Genomic DNA, 12388 nt, shown 5'->3' on the forward strand with positions numbered 1-12388 from the left:
TTATGTAGAGCAACGTCCACTTAATATTAAATAATCTATATGTCTGCTCTAATGTAACCGACTGGCTTTTAAGCTGTCTGAATATAATCTAAAGTAGGACTAGGTACATGTAAGTAACGACACACATGAATATTGAAAGATTGTATACATGTATAACACGGTAAAACTCTATTTGTATTTTTAATTATTTTAAACAATGTTTGATATAATATTTAAGTACTGGACTTAAAAAGTTTGTGTCAGTAATCTTATTTACAGTACTAAACTTGGTGATGTATACCATTTCTGATATAATCATTTATTCTAATTAATTGTTTACACTTGTAGTTTATGGTAGCTGTTGTAACATTTATTTTCATTATAATTATTTTAACTCATAGACTTGAAAAAGACTGCCTTAAGTGCAGTCGAAACGTTGTCAACTAAATAAAAGACTGAACAGTAAGCCCTTGGAGTTTATTAATTCTTCGTAAAATTGTTAATTCTTTATATAAAGATGTGACAATCACGGAAGTCTCTACCACTTTAAAAAAGATTGTTTGTGTGTTGCTGATGCAATCTATTGTTGAATTCTGTTAAAAAAAATTTATTAGAATAAATGCTGTGCAGACTACGAGTTGGACAAAGTAAAAGTTGTGTAGAAGTTTCCACTTAAAATTCTACTAACTGTTATTAATGACGTAACGCTTTTAATAAATTAAATCCTCTCCTATTGTATGCTGAAACTCTTGAAAATTTATTGCTGTCAAAGGTGCATATTCGTCTCCTCTGAAATACACCAATAGGTGCACCAGTGATGTTGTAGAATAAAAAGAATTATAACAACACTATTGGTGGGTACCAGTAAGAATAGTTGGGTACACTCATTTCAACTCACTCATTTCAGTTGTCTGGATAAAATAATAGCTTTTATAGTTTGGCCAAACTAACACCTTGGCTATTGCATTAGACATAATTTTTTTAGAAGAGAAACGTTGGCTTTTGTCGAAAATTTAAAGTTTGTAATAAATTTTCATCTATTACTGAAACAACTGCAATTTCAAGGGTTCAATATCGTTTTCTGATGTTTGAGGCTCCACTACTTTCTCAAGTGGAGACATTCCTGAACTGAAAATCTTTCTTCGAGACGCATTCAAATTTATATTTTTTACTATTCATAACGCTTGTTAGGTATGTTATGAGCTGCAAGACTATCAAACTATTTGTAAATACAGTTTAACAAGCAAAACAAGTCAAACTCATTTGAGAAGCAGTCTTATTGAGAGAAGTATTGCTTACATCTCTAGGGTCTATCTTGTGATAACACGGTACTCTACTATAACGTTTATAGGGCTGTAAAGAAAAGTGCATGATTAAACTAAATGCTTACTTACTCTATTTCATTGATATCTACGTAAATGATCACTTAGATTAGCGCCAGCACTAACATATGATCGTACGCATGTGTACATTTTCATGCGTGTAGGTAAGTGATCCCATCCCAAAGCTTTCTTGGAAAGAAGCTGACACTAGAAGAGGGAACGGATACTATGTTGGAACGACACTCTTTGTGGAAAGACCATTTCAGCCACGAGCTAAGCCCAGCCCATATCGAAAGCAGACTTGGCGAAAGGAAAAATAAAATATGTATTGTTTCTATCTAAGTACATAAAGTAGCCCCTACTAAGAAAACATGAGTTTAAGTAACTTGATGTAAAATAAAGTAAACAATTGATTGACATAAGTCACTATCATCTTAGTATTGCAGAGACTTCGTATAGCAATTAAAAAAGTAATAACTTTTACTGTACATTTAAGCATTCGCTCACCTTGAGTTAACACGTCGAGTAAAAAGAAAATAATTTTGTTGCTCAGAAAGAGTTATACCACTCTTGCACAACTACCTTAACATCTCTCGTTTTCATACTGACGTCCAGTTTTAACGATAAATGAATGTCTTGCACTTGCAAAACAGTATTAGGACCCAACGAGATCCTCATACATTTGATTTGACTCATACATTCATTACATTTTTTCTCAGGAACCGTTGTTACAAAAAAATGATGTTAATTCTATGTGTCTCATATACTATCATCTGCAAGTAAGATATTTCTGTCAGTCTTATCCGTCGTCTGTTAAAAGGCTTACCAATCAAACTTTGCTTTGGGCGTGCTCAAATTTTTCGTAGTTTTATAGAAAAAAATGTGTTTTTCTCTATAAGAGAATTAATAATACTTGCAACATATCAAGACACTGGACACTGACGATTTAGTAAGAGTAATAAATTTAACGATGGCCAAAATATCTGCTTTTACGTACTGACCTTGTACGTAGTAATAATAGCATCCTCTAATGAAACCAATTTGTATGCCTAATTAACTGATGCACAAATGTCACTGTCCAACGTACAAATGACAAAAATTATAAAAAAAAGTCCTATCACTTCAAATCTTAAAAATATAAAAATATTATAAACATTGTATTTTGTGTACTGAATTGAGTTAAAGCCACTATGAGACTTATGTTTACCATCACATGAAGAAACGTGAGCTAAGAACTTTTGGTGGCATAGCCGCGTAGTACTTAAGATAAATATTGTAACAACGACTTGCTTGAACTAAAATTTTTTGCTTACTTAGTATTTTTTTTGGGAACAGTTATTCCCAGCTATTGTAGTGCACTTATTTCTACAACATTATATTTTTAACAGCATTAGCTAAGGTAGCCAATAATTAATTTGTTGTATTATCACGTTGTGGACCACATGTGTATTAAGCTATGCTTCTTACGCTAGGTTTAGTGGCTGCGTCTAATATAGAAAAAAAAATCTGGAGGAGTAAAATTCTACCTTTTGCTGCCCAGTTTCTTAAGCTATAGATAAACTGAGGGAAAGAGGACGAGAAAACAGGTGAGTAAAGGGGTAGGCCCTGAGGGAAAACAAAGTAAGAACAGAGCTGTGGTGAGATGAGTGGGGGAAAAAGAGGGAAAGCTGTGCTGCCGCTGCACAATAGCTATACCTATACATACAAGTATGTTTTAAAGCAAATTTTGGGCTGACAGCATCAGTGGCCTAAAATTCGCTTTCGATCGAGCGCTTACGCTCAAGTGTGATTGCATATAATACAATTGTACTCTGTAGGTACAGTATGATAATATAGGCGTAAAAAGTTTTACAATTACATTACAAAACTGTTAATATTTCAATATAGCCTATGTAGGTAATACGCAGTGGTAGTTAAGCACATAAACCTATATGTATAAAAGTACACTTTTTAGAAGTGAATTCTTACGTTCGGTATGCATCAGGTGCGTCTTATTTTTTTATCGATACAGAAAAAAAGGATGCACACTTAGAAAAAATCGTTACTTTTGACTAAAGTGTCTAAGCGTATTTGTATCTGTATGTAGTTCATTCACAGCAGTAATCTTAGGAAAAGGCCTTACAACCTAAACATATCAAAGTGGCATCGGTAAAAAAAATTATTTTACAACTATTTTATAATGTATCTGCTTAAAAATTTTAATTTTCTTTGGGGGATTAATGCGTATCTCATTATTTTATGCTACTACAGAAGAGCTAACTTTTGTTTTTTTTATTTCTTTTTAATTTCCTCAATTAAATTTTTTTTTTTTACTTTTTTATTAAATCTTTTTTTTTATTACTTTTTTAATTTTACTTTATTTATAACATTGTATTTTTTCACATCTTCTTTGATTTGATCTCATTTTTTCTTTTCATTTTTTATTTTATTATTTTGTTTTCTTAAACTTTTTTTCTTGTTCATTACTTTTTTTAAAATCTCATTTCTTCTATTTTATTTCTTTTTTTTTATTTCATTTCTTTTTTAACTTTTTTTTTTATTTTATTCCATTTTTTAATGTCTTTTTTGATTTATTACCTTTTTTCGATTTCATTTTTTAATTATTCTTTATATTATTAGATAAACTCCTTTGACTTCTTTGATTTTAATTTTCAAGGGCTCAAATCTATTCCAACTTTATTTAAAGAACAAACAGACTCTTCAGCTATTGCTTACACGTACAAACTGAGTATTTAAGCGCACTTTGCCCCTACAAGAAATCACTATCACAAAATATTAACACTTAAGTCATTAACACGTTACAACACGAGAAAATTTGACCTAAAAATAAAATATCCGTGCTTTTTACGTAGTACTAAAAATCGCATATCCTTAGAAATACGACTGTCAGATAAGGAAGCAATGTCTTAAGAAGCCTGTTGCGGCCGTAGTTTAGAATTGACGATAGCCAGCGCCACTATGTGAGAGCCAAAAAAAATTGAAAGTAGGCAACCGAAAATTATTGGAATACATTTTATATAAAATTTTATGTATATAAAAAAATTATTTATGTAATGTTTGATTGACATTTTGGCATAAATTGCTTATCAAATTTAAAATCAGCATACTCAAAAACCATTAAAAACATATGTTACTTTCTATCTATATATACATAGATAGATAGAAAGATTAATTAAAAAATTATTTCTATAATTTTTTCATGACATTTTACTCTTATTTGCTTATCAAGTTTGAAATAAGCACCCTTCAAAACTTTTAAAATTATACGTAACTTATTATACATATACATCAAGATTCTTTATAATGTTTTTATTTGTTCAGTTAATTAAGTATTTAAATACTTAACATTTTATTAGAATTTGCTCATTAACTTTAAAATAAGTGGCCCTGAAAACCATTAGAACACTCGAAATATACATATTTAATAATCCTACACAATTTATTTGTGAATTAATTAATTATTAGTATGATTATTTAACTTTTTTACATTACTTGTTTATTAAATTTAACATAAATACCCTCAAAAACAATTAAAATTATATGTAACTTGAAATATACACATTAAATGATCCTAAAAAACTTCGTTCTAAAAAAATTTGAAACTGTTTATTTTTGCTGTAGTAATTGTTATAAAGTTTATTAAGTTCATTTAGAAATCAAAGTTTTCCTACTTTTTAAACCAGCCACAATGTGTAACCTCTTAGTTTTAAACGTTTCACTACTTGCAACTTGACTATTAAGAGCCCACGGTAAGGCCCATGTATGCTTACACTTTCAAAATGTCATGTTCTCTGAAAATTTTTATCATGCTGATGTTCTAAATTTAATCTTAGACACCGACTTCTTATGCTTATCGGGTTTTAGCATTAAAGTTCAAAGACATTGTATTATTAATTGATACTTCACAAGTTTATTTATTGGTTGCCTAAAACGAACTGACTGTTTTTCATCGTTAAGTGTTGTCTATATCACCTTTTTTTCTTAACGTTTCAGAAATGTTTCTGAGTTTACCAGTGAGTAATATTTTATTATGTTGACTGAATACACGTAGTGTTCCAGAAAATCTTTATATCCTGCATTTGGACGAACACTTTGTTAGACTTGTTAGACTACTTTGTGATAAGTCTTTCTCAAGTTAGATCTACACAGAGCTATTAACTTTTACTGATGTTATCAAAATGGCTTTCCCCACACTATTTTGGTTTTTAAGGACACTTTCATGATATATCTTTCTTTATAACAGTTCTTAGCTTTTTCAAAATTTTATCAAACAAGTTGTCAGAGTTTCTAATGTTATATTCATACACTTAGACATTTTGTTTGCTTGCATTAACTTCAGAGCTACATGTTTCATATCTCCAATTATTAATAAGCAATGACAGATTAGGCTTCCTGGTCTACTATACTACGGCGATTGTATGGACAACATGGAAATATCTTTATCGTTAAGAATCCCCTACGACGATCTTTAACATCAAGTTATTAACTGACAAGATTGTATTAATGTCAGACCAGTAACCTTTTACGCCAGTCTAGTAATTGAAATTTCTAGCCCCACGTTCGTCACGACATAATTCATACTAAGTTTGCGTATTCAGTGGCTGTGATAGGTGTTTTTCGCCTACCAACGGTACGGTAGCTTCAAAAAATCAGTGGTATGCGCAGAGATTGAGCAGTACGTCTAATTCGCTAACTACTATTCATAGTACACATAGATACACACGTGACTATATGTCATCGTGCGTTGTTCCTTCCTTTATTTGCGTGAAGGGTAGTTGATTACGAGCAAACGTGAACTTACTTCTTTATTTACTAAATTTTAATTATAAGTCATCGTAATAAGTGCAAATAGTCATCATAATCTGGCATACTAAAAAGTATATACATAATGTTCTAACCTACAAAAGTGTATTAACAAAGCAAGAACATGTATCCATACACATACACTAATGTAGCACAAGAGCTGAAAGCCTTTCGGTGCAAGCAGTAATTTGCATAGCTGGAAGAAAATTAGTAGGCAAAGAACACCTACCAGGCACTGACATAATTTTGACTCGTGATCGTAGTACAGGTAACATCCTTACCACGTGCTGAAAAACTCATAACTGCTTGTGGTAAGGGATTTTCAATGAAGAAGGACTTTCCGTGAAAAGGAGTGCAAAACCTTTCTATAACAAATAAAAGTGATCGTCAGCTGTCCCATATTAATTACAGTCAACAGTCTTTGTTAACTTTCAAGACTTCTTAATCTGAATTGTCACAGCCTTAAAAAACTGAAGAAGTATTAATAAACTCGAAACAAAAGGACATCATTACCTGTCATAAAACTAAGGCAGCCTTAGCCAATGCTTGCCCTCTAATCTACTTTTTATTAGATACCTTGCCTTAGCTCATAACTGATGCTTTGGTATTTACCATGGGCACTGCTCTTAAGTAATTTTTTGATGTACTTTAAAAACCTGTGGTTTTTGGTATTAACCATGGGCACTGCTCTTAAGTAATTTTTTGATGTACTTTAAAAATCTGTGGACTGCATTTCTCCAACATTTTTAGCTTTTAAATATAATTATATTATTATTAATAAGAATATATTGGCCATTTATAGGTCTGTCCTACATTAAATATCATCTTTATGAGTTAGCAGTTTTAGAATAGTCAGTGACCATACACCAATAACTTTCACATTTAAATAAAAGTCTAGAAAAGCTGGACCATGACAACTACGCTAACTAAGTTTTATCCATTAATACTCCACCAACGTATTGCATATGTGTAGCACACGCTACGTTCCAGCCAATACACGTATACGTTTTGCAGTGCATATGATGTTCTAATCCTAAGGGTGATATGCTCATCTTAAAAAAAATTACGTTAATCCAAAATATGACTAAAATATTAAAACTTGGTGACACAGCTACATTGGCTATAGATTCCAAAATATCTAATCATCAGACCAACGAGCCAAGTCATCTTCATAAAGCGTTGGCATCTTAGCTTTAAAGTTGCTAGAACATGATGTGATAAAACTTTCTAAGTAATGTTTGTACCCACTTTTTTTTAGTCTGTAATAAGTGACTATAATTAAATGTTATATTAGAGTCTGTGAAACTAAATTTTTGTGTGGAACTACTTTACCCATTTTTTGCGAACTTCTCGCCTCAAGCCATTTTTTTGCTTATGCTTAAATTTACATTGAGAATTTAAAAATTAAAATGAAATAAGTTATACTTTAAAAATTTAAAAGTTTTCATCCGTGATCATAAGTGAATTTCGATTGACATTAAAAATGATTAATGACAACATGCTAATAGTATATGAATTGACGATGTAACAATACATGCAATAGTTAAAAGAATGTTCTCTCTGGTACAACTACTTTATAAAATAACTGGATTTGGATTGCAATTTTATAAGTCCTATTTATTGTAAGATAGGACATGTTTTATACTTGTAAAATTTATTTCGTTGCTTTTTTTTTTTTAATATGTTTTATTTTAATTTTTTTTCTTTGTTTTATTTTATTTTTTCAGTAAATCTATCTTCGATGGTTAATAAATTTTGGTTACAACAAATATAACAAACCAGTGGCATAAGTAAAGTGTAGCCCTGGTGGCCATCTGAAGTAGGTTCATGCAACCGGATTCGAGAGAACCTTGTGACTCCGTTAAAAAAAAGTAAATATACACTTCACAAATTTACAAATTCTACTTATCTTAGAGCTTGTGGACAGCCAACAAAGATAGTGATAAATTTCCCTAGAAGTCAAAGGATTTGAGGAGCAAAAGCCAGGTTGAAGAGAGTTGTATAATTTATATTTTTACTATGAATGCTAACTTTAAACTGCTTTGCACTTTGCATTAATAGTAGACATTACCGTATTTTGACCGTTACATACGCTACCCAGTACTCTCTCTCTCTCTCTCTCTCTCTCTCTCTTCCGTTCTTGCTTACTACAAGAAAATTTACCGTAACCTCTGTATTTGCTCTCTATATTGCCCTGAGCTGCATAAACTTATCTCTTGCTCTTCTTACTTCCCTGCACAGCAGAATCTTTATCGTAAAAAAGTTATCGTACTCCCTCACTCGATAGAGGTATGTTTTGTAGCTTAACCTTATCAACCGACTTCCACAGGTACTTCTCTTTACCCATGACTGCGTCTTCAGTCAACCGATGACAATAAGCTCTGCTTTTTCTCCAAGCAGCTAAAAATGTTGAGTATGTTACGTTTTTTACTTCTTGAGGACACTTGAGTTGTGACAATACATGCACACATGGCATGATAACAGCAATCGTTTTTTAAAGTGGTTATTTATTTCAAGAATATAAAATCATGTATGATAATATAATTCATTTTCTAGTAGTTTGCAAGAAATTAAGTTTGCTTATTTAACGATCTTAACACGTGAAAATAACTACAATTTCCATATAATAACGTACATGATAAGAAAACTAATTTTTAGTAGGCTAATTGTAATGTTAGCAACTGTTCGTACCTCTAAAATATTTAACACATAAAAAAAATTGACATAATTACTTTAAGGTCCAAGAACATAACGTGTTCATTACGTTACTTCTTAATTTTTTTATTGTTTGCTAATGTTTATAAATTTTTTATTTTAGTCTGTATCGTTGTAGCAAGACTGTTTATTATTTTACGATGTTCCGTACATTGTGTAGCTCATTATTTCTTTTTAAATTTGTAACTTATGAGGTCTTGTAATGTGTTGTAAAAATTATTTATGAATTCATCAATATTTTTAAGCAACTGTAAATAAACCACAATAATAAACAATAATCAACGTTTGGCAATGCAACTAGTATTTTAGTATAATACTCCTGAATCAGCTCAAAAAACTAAACATGCCCTAACTTATATCGAAAAGGTAACTGCTGGTGCTCAAAAGTTTTAAGTTTTTACCAATGAACTAAGGATTTTTTATAGATGGCTCATAATTAACACCTTAAAAAATGAGAATAACGAAATTCTGTTTCTTTAGTGTATTTCAAAAGCAAGGTCTCTACGCTTTTTTAAGATGGATATTAATCAATTTGCAAAAACTCTCTGTGTTATAAGGGGAGGTGCAGTAAAACATTAAAAGCTGTTTAATTAGCTACTTAAAAGATAACTTAAGTTCCTTAACTGTAACAATGTTTGGAGCTGCATTAAAAGAAAAAATAAGGATTCGCAACTTCTTTTGTGTAAGGGGAAAAATTTTTTATCTTCTTGAGTATTATCTAGATTATTGTCAAGTATAAATTTTATCATAACTAACGATAAGACATTCTGAATTTAAAAGTTAGTAAAGCTATGACTCCTAAGTTGTAAGACATATTAATATTAAACGGTATACTGGGTAGCAGTGATTAGCTAAACTCTGAATATTATGTGCATATAGAGTTTAACTACAACTAGTGATTCAGAAGATATCATAGTACTGTTAGGGCAAGCACAAATTTAGATTATAATAAGACATACAGTTTTTTGTCTGTGTGTGAAAATATCTCATATCTAATGTTTATATACGGATACCTTATTCTTAAGCAGCTAAAAGATCTAACACACTGCTAAAAAATATCAACTACATAAGAAATATGTAAAAAGTACACTTAAAAAAAATTGTTAATTTGTTGATACCTTTTTAACAACAGCTTTAACAGCTTCCAAGGAGGTACCGTAAAGGTTATGATTATACTGACCAGCTTCAATAAAAAAATGGTTTCTTATATCTTCCATCATTTTTTTGCGATTCCCAACAAAAAAATAGTCTTTTCCATCTATCTCATCATTCTTTTTTTGTCTTGTGGTATCTGAATAAAAAAACATTATAGGAATGAATAATGCTACTATTTAGAAAGTAAGCTATTTATAAGCATTATTAAAATAAATTTATGGGATAAGGTATAGATGTACCAAAGTAATTGACTACAATAATATTTATACATAGAATTTTGTCTCAAGTACAATCAATTATTATAATTTATTAAAGATACTAGGTAAACAAAACACGTTCTGGTCCATGAGCCAGTTCCAACGTGAGAGCCAGCTCATTACTGTGGTAGAATACTAGCTTGCAACTCTTCCCTCCACACCTCTTTTGGACGACTAGCCTACGTGTATTCTCCTGAGCACTAATGCCCGTGTCACCCATGACTGCCACATTCGCCCTTGTGCTTATCTCACTCTTAGGCTGATGGCTACACTATTAGTACCTGATCTTTACTCTTGTTCAGGGCATTTGATTTAAAAAATCTGCTCTTCAAAATATACTTTTAAAAGTAATTTCTGTAGATTTCAATAATCATGCATTGAGAAATCAGTTTTACTCTATCGTTATGAACATAAAAAGAAGTGTAAAGTAAGATTATCCGTGCCTTCACTCGAAATTAAGCCTAAGTCTACAGAGGAACAGACAGTTACACTACTGACTGTGCTGTATGAGACTTGGTGTGAGCCTTTATCAATATGTCTAGAAAATGTCTTATCAACAGCAACTGTTTCACAAAACGTCTTAAAGATAACTTAAAGATGACTTTTAAATCATCTATTACTATTTTTATAAGATCTTAAGGATAACCAAAAGATAGTTTAAAAATATTTAAAAGCTCACTAGTAGAACCTTGAACCAACCCAAACATGACTTTGATACACCGTGCATGCATAAGGTGGTTAAAAAATATCTCACATTCTTCTTTATAATGTTAATCTTGTACCACGCTTGGTAAGAGCTCTTGACAAACACTTTTATCTGTCAGAAAAAAAACATTGAACCAGACCTATTTGAAATATGTGTAGTTAAACAAAATCAAGATAGAAATTTTCCTATAAACTGCTACATGGAATATGTACTTTATTAAAAACTCTCACAAATCATCGGTATCAAAGAAAAGTATTTTATCGTTTGTATTGCTAATAGCAGGGCTTCCTAAGTCTCTAGCATTGCAAATGTTATTAAAACGAACAATATTAATTGAACTGAATTACATAAATTATACATGTTATATAACTATCTATTTAGATAGTGTTGTTTTTAGTCGGTTCTTTTCCTTCTCTCTTCGTTTGAGGATTTTCGAAAGCCCTGGAAATCAAAAATTCAACGTCAACAATTAAAGTCTATGATCAAAGAGATCTTATCTCTTGTAAATCGGATTAATATCTTAGCTTCGTAGCTAAAGACAGCTTCTTATATAATTTATTTTCCCACTTTACCACGTTTTTAATTCCTATCGTGCCTATCCCACTATCTCTAAATACAAAGCAGTAGTGGAAAAGTACTAGGAGCCTTAGTAACTGCTTAAAGTGATGGACTGATATGTTTATCTTTAGCAGTACGTAGCAATTGTCTGACATTTTTATGTCCTAGTTACTTTATTTCTATTCTCCCTACTTATAATCCACACTACACACATCTGATTCAGATGTTAAGTAAGCTACGTCAAAGGCGCTTACATCATGCACCTGCTTACATTGTAATGGGTTGGGTTTAGTAGTGAGCATAAAAATAGGAAAAAAAGGTAAAGAAGCCTAGTCTGTACACAGAGGTCAAAAAAAGCAAAGGGACTATCACTATTTAGCAATTATTATGGTACCTCTTTATTTTAAAAAATGAAGCAGGAGTCAGAACCTTTAATAGTACTATGTTAGTTCTCTCTCAAGCTCAGTATTTATCACATATTAAAAAATTTTTTTATAAAACTTTTTATTAAGAGGGCTTAGTAGAAGAATGAGGACTAACCCTACCTTTACTATCTTCTTCTTTCTTTCCATGCTCCATTTTGTTAATAGACATCATTAACGCTTAGAACTTTGAGTGCACTGCAGATCTACTGCAGAAAACCTTGGTGCAGATTGCTAAAGCAGATAATGACGATCTATGCAGATGGTTGCAGTTAATTAATTAAGAGCTTAAAGCATTTGGAAATACGCCTTGGAACTTTGATCTAAAGTGATGATTTAATCCTGCGAATCCCTCTAGGCTACTCTGGTCTGCCTTTAGCATAAGTTGAGTAGCTTACTGAGAAAGACTAAAGGAAAATGCCAGTGGCACCTTCTAGAGTAGCAGAGTAGGAAACAAAGCACTTTAAATGA

Source organism: Copidosoma floridanum, unplaced genomic scaffold (genome assembly GCF_036245765.1).
Source record: "Copidosoma floridanum isolate Cflo_tuat_1 unplaced genomic scaffold, Cflo_Japanese_pri ptg000017l, whole genome shotgun sequence".
Taxonomy (NCBI): Eukaryota; Metazoa; Arthropoda; class Insecta; order Hymenoptera; family Encyrtidae; genus Copidosoma; species Copidosoma floridanum.